Source organism: Notolepis coatsorum (assembly GCF_963971535.1).
Source record: "Notolepis coatsorum genome assembly, chromosome: 20".
Lineage (NCBI taxonomy): Eukaryota > Metazoa > Chordata > Actinopteri > Aulopiformes > Paralepididae > Notolepis > Notolepis coatsorum.
Window position 1 is genome coordinate 1,649,038 of NC_140184.1, and position 18,250 is coordinate 1,667,287.

Genomic DNA, 18,250 nt, shown 5'->3' on the forward strand with positions numbered 1-18,250 from the left:
TTACATTACCTCTCCTCTAGCTGTCTGTTACATTACCTCTCCTCTATCTGTCTGTTACATTACCTCCTCTATCTGTCTGTTACATTACCTCCTCTATCTGTCTGTTACATTACCTCCTCTATCTGTCTGTTACATTACCTCTCCTCTATCTGTCTGTTACATTACCTCCTCTAGCTGTCTGTTACATTACCTCCTCTAGTTGTCTGTTACATTACCTCTCCTTTATCTGTCTGTTACATTACCTCTCCTCTATCTGTCTGTTACATTACCTCTCCTCTATCTGTCTGTTACATTACCTCCTCTAGCTGTCTGTTACATTACCTCCTCTAGTTGTCTGTTACATTACCTCTCCTTTATCTGTCTGTTACATTACCTCTCCTTTATCTGTCTGTTACATTACCTCTCCTTTATCTGTCTGTTACATTACCTCTCCTCTATCTGTCTGTTACATTACCTCTCTATCTGTCTGTTACATTACCTCTCCTCTATCTGTCTGTTACATTACCTCCTCTATCTGTCTGTTACATTACCTCTCCTCTATCTGTCTGTTACATTACCTCCTCTATCTGTCTGTTACATTACCTCTCCTCTATCTGTCTGTTACATTACCTCTCCTCTAGCTGTCTGTTACATTACCTCCTCTATCTGTCTGTTACATTACCTCTCCTCTATCTGTCTGTTACATTACCTCCTCTATCTGTCTGTTACATTACCTCTCCTCTATCTGTCTGTTACATTACCTCCTCTATCTGTCTGTTACATTACCTCTCCTCTAGCTGTCTGTTACATTACCTCCTCTATCTGTCTGTTACATTACCTCTCCTCTAGCTGTCTGTTACATTACCTCTCCTCTATCTGTCTGTTACATTACCTCTCCTCTAGCTGTCTGTTACATTACCTCCTCTATCTGTCTGTTACATTACCTCTCCTCTAGCTGTCTGTTACATTACCTCCTCTATCTGTCTGTTACATTACCTCTCCTCTATCTGTCTGTTACATTACCTCCTCTATCTGTCTGTTACATTACCTCTCCTCTATCTGTCTGTTACATTACCTCCTCTATCTGTCTGTTACATTACCTCTCCTCTAGCTGTCTGTTACATTACCTCTCCTCTAGCTGTCTGTTACATTACCTCTCCTCTAGCTGTCTGTTACATTACCTCCTCTAGCTGTCTGTTACATTACCTCCTCTAGCTGTCTGTTACATTACCTCCTCTAGTTGTCTGTTACATTACCTCCTCTATCTGTCTGTTACATTACCTCTCCTCTATCTGTCTGTTACATTACCTCCTCTATCTGTCTGTTACATTACCTCCTCTATCTGTCTGTTACATTACCTCTCCTCTATATGTCTGTTACATTACCTCCTCTATCTGTCTGTTACATTACCTCTCCTCTATCTGTCTGTTACATTACCTCCTCTATCTGTCTGTTACATTACCTCCTCTATCTGTCTGTTACATTACCTCTCCTCTATCTGTCTGTTACATTACCTCCTCTATCTGTCTGTTACATTACCTCCTCTATCTGTCTGTTACATTACCTCTCCTCTATCTGTCTGTTACATTACCTCTCCTCTATATGTCTGTTACATTACCTCTCCTCTATCTGTCTGTTACATTACCTCTCCTCTATCTGTCTGTTACATTACCTCCTCTATCTGTCTGTTACATTACCTCCTCTATCTGTCTGTTACATTACCTCTCCTCTAGCTGTCTGTTACATTACCTCCTCTATCTGTCTGTTACATTACCTCTCCTCTATATGTCTGTTACATTACCTCTCCTCTATCTGTCTGTTACATTACCTCTCCTCTATCTGTCTGTTACATTACCTCCTCTATCTGTCTGTTACATTACCTCTCCTCTAGCTGTCTGTTACATTACCTCTCCTCTATCTGTCTGTTACATTACCTCCTCTAGCTGTCTGTTACATTACCTCCTCTATCTGTCTGTTACATTACCTCCTCTATCTGTCTGTTACATTACCTCTCCTCTATCTGTCTGTTACATTACCTCCTCTATATGTCTGTTACATTACCTCCTCTATCTGTCTGTTACATTACCTCTCCTCTATCTGTCTGTTACATTACCTCCTCTATCTGTCTGTTACATTACCTCCCCTCTAGCTGTCTGTTACATTACCTCTCCTCTATCTGTCTGTTACATTACCTCCTCTATCTGTCTGTTACATTACCTCTCCTCTATCTGTCTGTTACATTACCTCCTCTATCTGTCTGTTACATTACCTCTCCTCTATCTGTCTGTTACATTACCTCCTCTATCTGTCTGTTACATTACCTCCTCTAGCTGTCTGTTACATTACCTCTCCTCTATCTGTCTGTTACATTACCTCTCCTCTATCTGTCTGTTACATTACCTCTCCTCTATCTGTCTGTTACATTACCTCTCCTCTATCTGTCTGTTACATTACCTCCTCTATCTGTCTGTTACATTACCTCCTCTATCTGTCTGTTACATTACCTCCTCTATCTGTCTGTTACATTACCTCCTCTATCTGTCTGTTACATTACCTCCTCTATCTGTCTGTTACATTACCTCCTCTATCTGTCTGTTACATTACCTCTCCTCTAGCTGTTTCATATCCTCTACATCTCTCTCTTCCTCCCTCTCCCTCTCCCCCCCTCTCTCTCCCTCTCTCCCTCCCTCCCTTACTCCCTGTAACTCTCAGAAGTGTTGGTTCCTGGAAAGTCAGCACGTGTCTCCCTCTCTCTCCCACACTCTCTCTCTCCCTTTATCTCTCTCTCCCTATCTATCTATCTCTCTCCCACACTCTCTCTCTCCCTTTATCTCTCTCTCCCTATCTATCTCTCTCTCCCACACTCTCTCTCTCCCTTTATCTCTCTCTCCCTATCTATCTCTCTTTCCCACGCTCTCTCTCTCCCACACTATCTCTCTCCCTTTATCTCTCTCTCCCTATCTATCTCTCTCTCCCACGCTCTCTCTCTCCCACACTCTCTCGCTCTCTCTCTCTCTCTCCCTCCCTCTCTTACTCCCTGTAACTCTGAGACGTCTTGGTTCCTGGAAAGTCAGCACGTGTCTCCCTGTTCCCTCCCAGACATGTGTGTGTGTGTGTGTGTGTGTGTGTGTGTGTGTGTGTGTGTGTGTGTGTGTGTGTGTGTGTGTGTTGATGGAGTTTTCAGCGAAGCTGAATTACAGAAATACAGGCGCTGTGATGTAACTACATGATCACGAGAACCACATTCCAGCTACTACAACTCCTCTCACATGTTGAAATAGTTGTTGAAACTATTATGTTGAAACTGAATATCTGAGTGTGTGTGTGTGTATGCATGTGTGTGTGTATGCATGTGTGTGTATGCATGTGTGTGTGTGTGTGTGTATGCATGTGTGTGTGTCTGTGTATGCATGTGTGTGTGTGTGTATGCATGTGTGTGTGTGTGTATGCATGTATGCATGTGTGTGTGTCTGTGTATGCATGTATGCATGTGTGTGTATGCATGTGTGTGTGTGTATGCATGTATGCATGTGTGTGTGTGTGTCTGTGTATGCATGTATGCATGTGTGTGTATGCATGTGTGTGTGTGTATGCATGTGTGTGTGTATGCATGTATGCATGTGTGTGTATGCATGTGTGTGTGTGTATGCATGTGTGTGTCTGTGTATGCATGTATGCATGTGTGTGTATGCATGTGTGTGTGTGTATGCATGTGTGTGTGTGTGTATGCATGTATGCATGTGTGTGTATGCATGTGTGTGTGTGTATGCATGTGTGTGTCTGTGTATGCATGTATGCATGTGTGTGTATGCATGTGTGTGTGTGTATGCATGTGTGTGTGTGTGTATGCATGTATGCATGTGTGTGTATGCATGTGTGTGTGTGTATGCATGTGTGTGTGTGTGTATGCATGTATGCATGTGTGTGTATGCATGTGTGTGTGTGTATGCATGTGTGTGTCTGTGTATGCATGTATGCATGTGTGTGTGTGTATGTGTTCCTTCCTCCCAGCTAAAAAACAAAAGTGGCAGACACCAGCCTGACTCCTCCCATCCCCCCACCCCCCCCCCCTGAGTGGTGGGTCATCCTGGTTGCCGGGGGTAACTTGGGGTCATGTGCTGCAGGACTGAAGAGAACATGATGTCATAACGACCGGGACCCCAGGGGCAAAGGATTCTGGGAATAATAGGAACAACATAGCAAAGTGCAGACAGACGGCTTTGGAAACAGACCTGAACCATGGGATCATTTCTTCTGATCAAATCAAATCAGATCACATGACATGCCCCCAGTGGCTGTACACGTCACGAAGAAACATCACAGTAGATCCACAGCAAAGAAAACACCATAACATCCACATAAGCAACACCCCCAGACTTCCCCCAATGAAGATAAGGAACGACTCACTAAATACCTAGCAATAGGAAAAACATATTTGATCGTCACTGATTTTGATGGTTTTGATGAATGTCAGATTTAACTCTTTTCAGAAAAGTGGGAGTATTTCATTTTTAATCTGACATTAGAAAAAAAACAAAAAAGCCATCAAAATCTGTGTTGTTGCTAATCATTGATATATGCTAGACTGTAATAATCCCCCCCCCCCAGAAAAATTCCACCTTGCATTTCATATATTGAAAATATTTAACTTTTTGTGATCAGGGCTGAAGTTGAGTAAAAGCTTTATGAAAAAAATATTATTTCAACATATAATATTTTTATGGCATTTTTGAAGAGGACCATTTAGTCCCTTTTTGGTAAAAGTGTAACTTTTAATTCTACAGAGTGAATGAAAGGGGAGTTTAAAAAAAAAAGTTTAAATAATTCCAAGATAATTCAATAATACACACCGTTGCCACATATCTTGGCTACAAACATAACCACTGCAAAGTTATATAAACAATAAGAATCTCAAATACACTGTATGGCCAACAACAACTATCCACAAATATACTTACTGTACCTATAAATACACTGTATGGTCAACAACAACTATCCACAAATATACTTACTGTACCTATAAACAGGGGCGTAGCTGGAGATTCTGGGCCCCATGAAAGAATCCATGCGAGCGCGCGTCAGCTTAAAAAATGTAGGGCATTTATTTATTGATAAACGCATAATATGGTTTTTACCTATACATTCGGATCAGCAGTTCAGCACCTGAACTGTTGGTGGGTGAGCCTAGTAAAGGATGTCGCATTGTGTTCATCTTAAATGAAAAATAATAAAACCATATTAATAAAAAGATAATAATAGAGTGTTCTCACCCTAACCCCCCCCCCCAGCTACTCCCCTGCCTATAAATACACTGTATGGTCAAGAACAACTATCCACAAATACACTTACTGTACCTATAAATACACTGTATGGTCAACAACAACTATCCACAAATATAGGTTACATGTGTCATTACATTCGTGGCAGCAAGCGATAGCTTCTCTTCCCCAGTGACTCCCTGAGCCACGTGTGTCACTGGCCTGGTAGTTGTCTCTCCACTGACCTGGTAGTTGTCTCTCCACTGGCCTGGTAGTTGTGTCTCCACTGGCCTGGTAGTTGTCTCTCCACTGGCCTGGTAGTTGTCTCTCCCCTGGCCTGGTAGTTGTCTCTCCACTGGCCTGGTAGTTGTCTCCACTGGCCTGGTAGTTGTCTCTCCACTGGCCTGGTAGTTGTCTCTCCACTGGCCTGGTAGTTGTCTCTCCCCTGGCCTGGTAGTTGTCTCTCCACTGGCCTGGTAGTTGTCTCTCCACTGGCCTGGTAGTTGTCTCTCCCCTGGCCTGGTAGTTGTCTCCACTGGCCTGGTAGTTGTGTCTCCCCTGGCCTGGTAGTTGTCTCTCCACTGGCCTGGTAGTTGTCTCCACTGGCCTGGTAGTTGTCTCCACTGGCCTGGTAGTTGTGTCTCCCCTGGCCTGGTAGTTGTCTCTCCACTGGCCTGGTAGTTGTCTCTCCACTGGCCTGGTAGTTGTCTCTCCACTGGCCTGGTAGTTGTGTCTCCCCTGGCCTGGTAGTTGTCTCTCCACTGGCCTGGTAGTTGTGTCTCCACTGGCCTGGTAGTTGTCTCCACTGGCCTGGTAGTTGTCTCCACTGGCCTGGTAGTTGTCTCCCCTGGCCTGGTAGTTGTCTCCACTGGCCTGGTAGTTGTCTCTCCACTGACCTGGTAGTTGTCTCCACTGGCCTGGTAGTTGTCTCTCCACTGGCCTGGTAGTTGTCTCCACTGGCCTGGTAGTTGTCTCCACTGGCCTGGTAGTTGTCTCTCCACTGGCCTGGTAGTTGTGTCTCCACTGGCCTGGTAGTTGTCTCTCCACTGGCCTGGTAGTTGTGTCTCCACTGGCCTGGTAGTTGTGTCTCCACTGGCCTGGTAGTTGTCTCTCCACTGGCCTGGTAGTTGTCTCTCCACTGGCCTGGTAGTTGTCTCTCCACTGGCCTGGTAGTTGTCTCTCCTGGTAGTTGTCTCCACTGGCTTGGATTCATTCATTACTTTAATCTTTTTTTTTCTTTTTCAAATGTTCAAATAGACAGAGACAGGTCAGCACAAGAGAGCACTTCAACAATAATAATAATGACAAGACAATTAGAAATAATTATACAGGATATCAAAACTGAACTAAAATTAAATACTAATGAATACAAAATACAAATGACCAAGAGTAAAAAAAAAAAAAAAAAAAAAAAACATCACAAACACCACAAAAGACATTAGACATTAGACACTCCTCCACCCCCCCCCCCCCCCCCCGACCAACAACCCCCCCCCGACTCCACCGCTACACTAATTTATGGTAATCTTAATGAAAACTTCAAGTCAAGTGAACATTTACATTTAGTCATGCTGAACGCTTTTATCCAAAGTCAGCAGGAAGGGTACAACTCTTTCTGCTGAGTAACAATGTTCATCAAACAGTGTTGAAACTTTGGTGCTGCAGTGTTGATTGCATAGTTGTAAAGACATATTAGTATAGTAGGTAGTAATATAGACAAGGAAGATTAGTGGAAGAGTGCATGATAGTAGAAGACAGTAAGAAGGTTAGTAATTTTTTCTTCTTCTCTTTTTTTCATTTCAGATATTGATTAACACTTTGATCGCCATGGGTTAAATTCATAATTTACCATACCTAGCCAGCTCTATTTGTCTATGGAGAAGTTCCCCTTCTTTGCAGGGCTATAACTTTTTTAATTCTATTGCTAAATTGCAATTATTATGGCCCATTCAATGTTCTATATCCATTGTTCAGGGTGTAGCAACGTTAAACTTTTTCATTCACATATTCATACTAAAATATGGTCTAAAGTATAAGTATGTTTTTATCGTTTTCTGCAGCTTTCTCCAGAACTTGATTTATAGCTCCAAATGCATTATATTGATGATGAAATACAGTTTGATAGCAATCAGCGCGAGATAAAACATTTCAACTGGACGTGGTTCTAGAAGTTACTACGTATCATCTGATGTTGACCGGATGGGCGAGGGGGCGTTTATAATTCCGTGAGCAACGTTATACCATTCGTCTAGTGTGGGTCATATGGTCATCAGAGCAGTTTATATGGAATATGTTAGAAAATAACGCTGGATCTTACCGTATGTTCCTCGCGCCGTTTGACGATCGGCGTGGAGTAGACAGTTTTCGATTATGGGATGTTGATCCTGATGAACCATTTCCAGGTTGTATAATACTATATACGTCCAAATAACGTTGTTTATTGAGTTAGGGCGAGCGATTGATCATCCAGTGTGTTGAGATGGAGTCAGGCTACCCATCGCGAGTGCCCGGACGGATTATGGATGAGCACTTCCTGTTTGGCGCGCCCCTCCCTCTTGGCCGATCTGCCGATCGGCCACCGGATGGCGCTCTTGAACCGTTAGACAGTTGAGTGGAGCTCACCAGTGCATCTCATGTCTCCGGAGGAGAAATATGATTTCGATCACAGATTTTTTAATTATTGATACCAAAGACGAGTTACGGCGTCTTCGGCAGAATGAGCATGGCTAGGAATGACGTCTAAACACGCCATCGGCGATTAAAGTGTTAAAGAAGTGTGTTTGAAGTCAACAGTGAAAGATTGGTCGGGTTTCGGCTGTCCTAACTGTGGTGGGAAGTTCGTTCCACCATTGTGGAGTGAGGACCGAGAATAGGCGGCTTCTCTTTGATGACCCTCCCGGAGCTCTGATAGGAGTGGGTCTGAGGCGGCCAGAGGATGCAGAGCGTAGGGCTCCTGTGGGTTGTGTAGTTAGAGACCATCGACCGGAGGTAGGAGGGAGACGTTCCCTTCACTGCATGATATGCCAAGTCGAGGGCCTTGAAGCGGATTCGTGCGGCAATAGGGAGCCAGTGCAGGTCTCTTTAGAAGAGGGCTAACATGGGCTGACTCTGGCAGGTTGGAGATCAGCCGGATGGCTGTGTTCTGAGTGAGTTGAAGCGGCTTGGTGGAAGTGGTCGATAGACCAGCAAGCAGTGCGTCAACTTCAAAACACTACTCCTCACCTTCAAAGCCCTCCATAGCCTGCCAAATGTTTCAACTCAAATGTTTTGGTGACCGGGCCTTCTCACGAGCTGCACCCAGACTTTGGAACACCCTCCCTCAGACCATCAGAGACTCTCCCTCACTCTCCACCTTCAAATCCTGACTAAAAACCTACCTGTTCTCCCAAGCATACAACCTTCCCTACTCATAACCACCCTCCTCCAACCTACCACCTCCCCTCCCCTTCTCTACTTTCTCTCCCTCTCCTGCCCCCCCTCCCCTCGGTTTCCTTACTTCCCTGACTGGTCCCCTACTGGACTCTGTATCTGTTACTTGTTACCCGTTGGTTGTATGTCCTGCGTTTTCATACTGTTGCTTATTCCCTGTGGTTCTATGTTTCTCTGTTCATTTGTTTTGCTCATTGTCAGCGTCTTTGGGTTCTTGAAAAGCGCTTTATAAATAAAATGTATTATTATTTATTATTAGTAGTCCAGGCGAGATATGACTAATAATAATAATAATAATAATTCATTTATTCCATATAGCGCTTCTCAATGACCCGAAGTCGCTGACAATAGGCAAAAAAGAAACAAAGAAACATAGAACCACAGGGAAACATGGAACAATATGAATACACAAGAACAAGTAACAGACAACAAATACAGGAGCCAGTAGGGGAGGGGAGGCAGTCGGGAGGTAAGTAAGGGAAACCGAGGGGGGGGGGGGGGGGGGGGGGGGTTGAATGCTTGGGAGAACAGGTCGGTTTTGAGTCAGGATTTAAAGGTGGAGAGTGAGGGAGAGTCTCTGATGGTCTGAGGGAGGGTGTTCCAGAGTCGGGGTGCAGCACGTGAGAAGGCCCGGTCACCAAAGCTTTTATATGACTCTTGATTGATTGAGGAGTTGAGTGGCTTCTTTTGTCAAGTCAAGTCAAGTGTTCTTTCATTGGTCCCCTTGGGGTTAGGGTTAGGGAGCAGCAGTTAGGTTATAGCAGCATGGGGGGTGGGGGAGGTGAAATGCAGGCAGGAAAATATCTCAATAGAAATAGTAATAATTTAGGATTTTAGTTTTTGGTGACTGAAGCTTTTGCCTGGTGTTGTGAGACTTCTGTTGGAACCTGTCTTGCCATCCCATATCTCCTTTATTTCCAAGTCTCAGGCCTGTGATGTCATCATCTTCCTATAGGAGTGCTTGGAGAAACAGCAGAAGGAAGGGGAGGGGCAGTATTAAAGACATAGTAGCCAATAGCAACACAAACAATAACAATCAATTAGTCCACTTACAGAGTCCAGCTGCCTCTCTGGCTGCAACCCAGGTTCAATATTCTCAGGGCGGGATCCACAAAGAATGGATTGCACGGTGCTAATTGCAACCTTACTTACAATTCATTATGAATTGAAAATGGGGGACCCTGATGTAAACAAGACGAAAGTCTTTCTCTGGTCTGCATCCCCTTAATAATTGTGTGTATTGAGCTGTACTGTACCCATTCTGCAATCTGTTAATAAAGTTTTCAATCAATCAATCACCTGCGCGGTGATTGATTGAAAATGTTATTAACAGATTGTGTCTTGTTTACATCAGGGTCCCCCATTTTCAATTCATATTGAATTGTAAGTAAGGGTGCAATTAGCACCGTGCAATCCATTCTTTGTGGATCCCGCCCTCAGTCTTCACAGCACCTGGGCAACATGGCTGCTCACAGCACCTGGGGGCCTGTAGCTGTTCCGCAACCGTTGCTATTTCCGGGGTAGGCCTGATTGGCCCCGACAGGCACGTGACCCGCCGCGGCCACGCCCTGCGGCAGCCTCAGGACGCGGCAACGAGGCTGCTGTGGTTCACAGGCGCTTTCCGCCTTCAACGCCGCCCGCAGCATTAGGAAGGAGTTCGCGGCGCCTTTCACATCGCAGTCATCAGTCATAATAATCGCGCCGCAGTCGGCAGTCATGCAATCATTTATCATTTAACATTTGAAAGGCATACATTGTTGTATGAAATAAAATAGTATAGAGACATATGTACAGCGTCGCGCCGCAGTCGGCAGTCATGCAATCATTTATCATTTAACATTTGAAAGGCATACATTGTTGTATGAAATAAAATAGCGGGGAGAATATGCTCACGCGAGCGGCATCGCTGAGCTCTGGTGACGGTCTTATTGGGGCTTATGCCGAGAACAGCAGTAACACAACATTGCAACTGTTGTGTTACTGCTTTCTGACCGAATTAGTCATTCATTTGTCTAGCACAGTCTCTAACAGTGTAACAGTAAGAAGCATTTTGGATAAAAGTATTCTGTACTTCTGTATGACAACAATGTATGCCTTTCAAATGTTAAATGATTAAATGATACACAGCGAAATCTACGCTCTCGCCTCTCATCCTGCTTTCGCCAACGGCAGCGATGTGAAAGGCGAAGCGAACTCCAGCAGTAGCGTGCTTGCCGCTGGGGCTGCCGCGGGGCGTGGCCGCGGCGGGTCACGTGCCTGTCGGGGCCAATCAGGCCTACCCCGGAAATAGCAACGGTTGCGGAACAGCTACAGGCCACCTGGGCAACATGGCTGCTCACAGCACCTGGGCAACATGGCTGCTCACAGCACCTGGGCAACATGGCTGCTCACACCACCTGGGCAACATGGCTGCTCACAGCACCTGGGCAACATGGCTGCTCACAGCACCTGGGCAACATGGCTGCTCACACCACCTGGGCAACATGGCTGCTCACACCACCTGGGCAACATGGCTGCTCACAGCACCTGGGCAACATGGCTGCTCACACCACCTGGGCAACATGGCTGCTCACACCACCTGGGCAACATAGCTGCTCACAGCACCTGGGCAACATGGCTGCTCACACCACCTGGGCAACATGGCTGCTCACACCACCTGGGCAACATGGCTGCTCACACCACCTGGGCAACATGGCTGCTCACAGCACCTGGGCAACATGGCTGTTCACACCACCTGGGCAACATGGCTGCTCACAGCACCTGGGCAACATGGCTGTTCACAGCACCTGGGCAACATGGCTGCTCACAGCACCTGGGCAACATGGCTGCTCACAGCACCTGGGCAACATGGCTGCTCACAGCACCTGGGCAACATGGCTGCTCACACCACCTGGGCAACATGGCTGCTCACAGCACCTGGGCAACATGGCTGCTCACACCACCTGGGCAACATGGCTGCTCACAGCACCTGGGCAACATGGCTGCTCACAGCACCTGGGCAACATGGCTGCTCACACCACCTGGGCAACATGGCTGCTCACAGCACCTGGGCAACATGGCTGTTCACACCACCTGGGCAACATGGCTGCTCACAGCACCTGGGCAACATGGCTGCTCACAGCACCTGGGCAACATGGCTGCTCACACCACCTGGGCAACATGGCTGCTCACACCACCTGGGCAACATGGCTGCTCACACCACCTGGGCAACATGGCTGCTCACACCACCTGGGCAACATGGCTGCTCACACCACCTGGGCAACATGGCTGCTCACAGCACACACACACACACACACACGCACGCACGCACGCACGCACACACACACACACACACACACACACACACACACACACACACACACACACACACACACACACACACACACACACACACACACACATACACATGCATGCATGTTTTTAGGTTAGTCAAGATTAGTGTTTGTTTCTTAATAATTTAATGGCTCTAGCATAATCTTTCTTTCTCAGGTTTTTCCAAAAGCAGGCTATCAATAATAAATTAATCTGTATATTATATGTTTACTTTTTATTTATTTTGTCAATAATAATTGTACGGACCACTTCGACGTCAGCATGATTCTGATGAGGCTGCTGCTGCTCTCTGCTTGTGGATTACAGCTGCATTCATACTGTACATACTGTACATCTGACCAGGGAGCTGCTTCCATCCACATCCCATATCGCAGTGCAATACTGATCCATCATCTGTTTAGTGACAGTGGCGTCGCGTGGGTAAAATAACAGGGGAAGCCAAAAAAAATTATAAAAAAAAAAAAAAAAAAAAAAAAAAAAAAAAAATTTTTTTTTTTGTCAAGCAGTCACCATGTACACTACAGTATGGCTCGGCGGCCAGTCAAACTTTCTTTTTATTTATTTAACAGATTGCAGAATGGGTACAATACAGTATGGCTCAATACACACAATTGTATAAGGGGATGCAGACCAGAGAAAGACGTTTGTCTTGTTTACATCAGGGTCATTAATACTGCTGGAGCATTGGTCCATTTTTGGTCAGATTTTTCCTTGCGCGATTTTGCGCGCCGCGTGGGAGCAAATTCGAGACACATATTCGGTTGCAAAAAGGTGTCCCACAGTCTCCTCTATGGCCGTGAATATTTTCACGCGGATCGGAATCACGGCGCGCCCGTGGGACACTTTTCCGTTTCGGCGAGTTTATTCCACGCTTTCGGTTTTCCTTTTCTAAGCATTTTCGGGGCTACATGTGAATGAGTAAAAGTTGCGGGACGCCCAGATGTTTCCACGATAGAAAGCTCGCGTGGATCCCATAATAGGCTCACTTAATACAGCGTTTTTAAAATCACGCGACATTTTCCCCTCGTTTTCGATGATGGAAGTGATTTAGGAAAAGCTTCGGCACGCCGAGAGGTATCCGTGGATTTAATCTCACGAGGATCGGGGTAATATTCGGCCCGTGGGAGCAGTCACGGGTTAATACAATGTTCAGAGTGCAGAGGGGAGGTGTGCAGAGGGGAGGCCACACTCATGATTCTTCTCACAGCCCCGTTTTAAACTTTTAAGGTGTGGCAGTCAGCTCGAATCTGATTGGCTAGGATCGGTTTTGGACTCTAGATACATGAATCACATGGTTGAGGCTGGAGAAAGAGACCTACCCCCTGCCTCCTCTCCTCTATAGCTGCAGTGAGCACAGTGAGTCTGACAGTGTGTTAGAGGGAGTGAGAAGGAGAAGAGGGAGACATTTAAAAAAAATATATATATATATAACACAGATGCACAGATGAAAAAGAATGTAAACTATATTAAAAAAAATATATATATATATATTTTTTTGTTCATATTTCATATTTGATATTAATTCATATTTTAATATGGAGGCATGGCTTCATTTGGTTCAACACTCTGTAAGTGGCTTTGGATACAAGCAGATCAATGACTGCATGTAAATGTGGCTCAGCTCTCTCTCTCGGCTTCCAAAACGGTGCACATAATACATCGCTTCAATTATGTAATGTAATTATACTGAACCTTATAATGTCCAGAATACCATAACATTGTGTTTTGGTATAAAAACCTTAAATGTATCAACACTATTGTAATGCATGTTTTATTTATATTGCTTGCCTTTCTTCTTCTAATAACTGCACATTTGGGTGAACAGTTCTAATATGAATGAATGAATGAATGAATGAATGAATGAATGAATGAATGAATGAATGAATGAATGAATGAAAACGTTATTAACAGATTGCAGAATGGGTACAATACAGTACAGTTCAATACACACAATTGTTAAGGGGATGCAGACCAGAGAAAGACTTTCATCTTGTTTACATCAGGGTCCCCCATTTTCAATTCATAGTGACATTTATGACATATATGACATACAGTACATGACATCATGACATTTATGGTATAGGGACATACATGACATACAGGTATATAGTACTGTTACATTTGTGACACACGATATGCAAATATACAGTACTGTTACCCAGAGATCCGATTCCTAACAGTGAATATATACATACGGTGGGGAGGAGACTGTACATTAGGAGGGGGTGGGTGGGTGGGAGAGAAATATACATACGGTGGGGAGAGAATATATACATACGGTGGGGAGGAGACTGTACATTAGGAGGGGGTGGTTTGGATATTTACAGTGGCCAGTTTCGAATTGCATGCGGAGGTTGTTAGTAGACCCCTGCTCGATATGATATTCTATCTTAAGCGCATTCTACATCTGCCTTTATGTTATATGTTATCAAAATGCATCCAAACGCTGTTTTGATCAGTCATATCACTAAATGAATTGAAAATGGTGGACCCTGATGTAAACAAGACAAAAGTCTTTCTCTGGTCTGCATCCCCTTAACAATTGATACTATTGAGCCGTACTGTATTGTACCCATTCGGCAATCTATTAATAAAGTTTTCAATCAATCAATCAAATCAATCATCACACGTGATCGGTCGCGCACAAATACACAACAATACAACGAACGTCACCATCCGTCCAGCCTATTAGGAAGGGTGTCTGTGTGTGTGCGTGTGTGTGCGCGTGTGCGTGTGTGTACGTGTGTGTGTGCGTGCGTGTGTGCGCGCGCGCGTGCGTGCGTGTGTATATAGAGGAGAGGGAGGGAGACGTGTGAGTTCACGGTGCTTTAAATACCGAGGCAGCTGCGGCCGCGAACAGCACATTCAGTTCCGTGGAAATATTCTGTCTGGACTCTGTCATATAGTTATACTAGTTATTACTTCTTGCATTACATTGTTATTTGAACAATGTCTCTTTGTGCGACTTAATAAAAAACTGCCGGACTTGGAAGGATCCGTTTGATGGCAGCAAGAAGAACCAAGAGCAAGAGTCATCGGCCATAAATGTATGTGGATATGAATATTACACGGACGGCAGGCAGCCCACTATATCGCTGTTCTGCCGATGTACAGTTGACTCTAACATATTAATATCGCTAGACGTGGGTCTGTTTGTTATCATCGCTTCTGCACATAATAATAATAATATGATTAATATCCCATGTTGTTTTGCTGCGACAGTTTGAATGAATGCCGAGCCGTCCCCCCCCCCCCCCCCCCCCCCCCGTGTGCAACTGTTTACATGTGTGTGGTCTGCGGGCTGAGGCGACCATGCAATATGCAATAACAATAATGAGCTGTTCGCATATAACAAATATATAGGCTGGGTTATATACTGTACATCGAGACACGTTAATGCTCTTTCTACACATAGTAGGATATTGCAATCCTTAATAGCTAAATGAAAAATTGTATTCCATCATATTTCACATCTATAATTGTACAATAAAAATAATAGAAATATAAAGCCTATAAAAGCAATAATAGAATAGAAAGCAATATAGACGTGCGTTGTTTGCTATGGCAATAGCAATATGCGGTGATGTGTGTGTGTGTGTGTGTGTGTGTGTGTGTGTGTGTGTGTGTGTGTGTGTGTGTGTGTGTTAGTGTGTATTCGAGTGGATTTCTAGCAGTCTCTCCGCGAGAGAGAGGAGATTGCTTTAAAAGCTTGAATAATCGGGCGGGAGCCATATTTATGCGTGTGTCTGTGTGTCTGTGTGTCTGTGTGGCCACCTGTCTGTCTATCTGTCTGTTTCCTATCTCTGTCTGAACGGTGTTGTTACTACAACTTAAAAAAAAAAAAAAAACGAAACATTATTGACACAGGGCACATAATTTCTTCATGTTCAACATGCTGCTTCATTCAGTTCCACACATTCACACCTGGGAGCTGCCCAGTCAGTCAGTCTTGTTGGCACCTGAGCAGAAATGTTGGGATTTAAGTGCCTTGCCCATTATGAATTGAAAATGGGGGACCCTGATGTAAACAAGACGAAAGTCTTTCTCTGGTCTGCATCCCCTTAACAATTGTATGTATTGAGCCGTACTGTACTGTACCCATTCTGCAATCTGTTAATAAAGTTTTCAATCAATCAATCAATCAATCAATCAATCAATCAATCAATCAATCAATCAATCACTTCAACAGCAGTTTTGACTATTTGTAATTGAACCGTCCGTGTTGCCTGCCTGGTTGAACCTTAATAATAATAAACTTTATTTGTATAGCACTTTTCATACAGAAATTGCAGTTCAGAGGGCTTCACAGCAGTAAACAATACAGGCATAAGCGAGCATTAAAAAGATAGAGAGGTAGCAAGGTAAGGTAAATCACAGTGTTTCACATTAGGATCTAGCATCCCAATAGGCTGTTTACTAAGTAATACAAATAATAAAATAGAATACACAGAGTAAAAAAGTGCAGTTTGATTCAGTTTAAAAATAGGCAATACTGGGGAGCTCCCGTAGCTCACCGCATATCTCGGTGCTATTTCTGCGTCGGGGAAAACCGTGCTCGTCACGGATCTGGGGTACACGAGTTCGATTCCCGGACCCGCCGTCATTTCTCAGAATGTCTTCCCCTACTCTACATCCCATTTCAACCTGTTTCTGTCGGTCGTGCTTGACCAGAAAAGCGATAAACGCTAAAAAATAAAGTAAAAAAATAAAATAGGCAATACTAAAAATAATTAAATAGAATAGACAGAGTAAAAAGTGTGATAAAATAGAGCAGTGCATCGCTCATAACACATAGAACAACAGAGCATCGCTCTTAATACTTTGAGTTTCTTTACAAAGTTCAGAAACCTTGACCTGATTCTCTAACATTTAGGCCACCTTGCTTCCACCAGGATAAGAAAACAACAACAACAACAACAACAACAACAACCACATAATAAGTAGGATGATCAAATGTAGTGAAATGAAGGTGGCCATGGCCGCCTTGATTGTGCAAAAAATACAAGAATAAAATAGAATAGATAACAAAATAGACATGACAAAAAGTACTAAGATAAAATACAATACAATGCTAAGCTTAAATAACACATTCGGGGCCAACCACGTGTTTCGGCACCATGCTTAAAGGGCGTGGCAAGGTTGTTTTGGCTTTTATTCCTTTGTAATATCCTACTCAATGTCACAGAGTGGCACTGCAGATTTACCCTACTCTTGGAATTCGGAAAGTGCATTACCGGCCAGATCCTCGTAGGGGCGCTGTCTCGATAATGCAGTGTTCCCTGTTACAGACCGGTGTTTTAAAATTTTCATTATGAATGGACTTTTCTGTTAGCCTAAAGCTATGCGTGTAGCCGATCGCCTGGAATAGTTTTTGGGACGCTGAATTCAGTATGCAGTAAAGGAATATATCATCAGCCAATGGACATATGGATCTACCAGATGGCGATCGATAACTGGGAAATCCTTTTTGCAGTCCAACCGGCCACAGGTAAGATCGATTTGACGTCAATTTCAGCCTGGTCGGGCCTTGCTTTGATAGCCAGCCACCCGGTCACGGTCAGCGAATGAGGCTACTGAGGCTAATGTTATTGGTAACGTTATTGGTAATCAATAATCACGTCGTCCCCCCCCCCCCCCCCCCCCCCCCTTTGATGCATTCATGGTGGACCATGATACCGACAATATGCATTTTGAGTTTTAACTCTAGCTTGTCTATAGCCGAAACGCCATTCGATTTAACGTTATTAGCTTAGCACCCTATATCTCGCGTTCCAGGAAATACCCCAGAACATTCTGCTATAACGTTCATATTCAAGACGCTATAAAATGGGAACGTATTGATGAAAAAAATATTTATGTACGGCAATGAGAATGGACAGATAGCAATAATATAAAGTATAGATTTAGCTCTACAAACAGCCTCACGCACAATGAAAGGTTGTTATGATATGCTGGCCGTATAGAGTGGGCCCCGTCTAATCCCAATGGCCCCGAATGTGTTCAAGAATGAAAGGTAATGAGTCCTATATACTGTACAATACTATACAACATATACAGTTATGTTTATTTTTTTATAAAAAAAATTTACATGTAGTGTGTTTATGTGTGAGAGAGTGCAGGATGTGTGGTGTGTGGTGTGTGTGTGTGTGTGTGTATGTGTGTATGTGTGTGTTCATGTGTGCTTGTGTGTGGCGAGATCAGTGTTCAGTGTTCTGATGGCCTGAGGGAAGAAGCTGAGCCTGAGTCTCTCT

At 44.2% G+C, this 18,250-nt stretch overlaps 1 protein-coding gene across 1 annotated transcript in view; it reads left to right on the top strand.

The window, feature by feature from the left end:
- The first annotated feature begins 14,899 nt into the window (after positions 1-14,899).
- The window catches only part of LOC311247276 (phosphatidate phosphatase LPIN1-like), a 36,503-nt gene continuing 33,152 nt past the window's right edge, over positions 14,900-18,250 (top strand). Inside the window, exon 1 of the mRNA XM_084337636.1 lies at positions 14,900-15,046. The gene's annotated coding sequence lies outside the window, so the exon portion shown is untranslated. The remainder of the gene's footprint in view (positions 15,047-18,250) is intronic.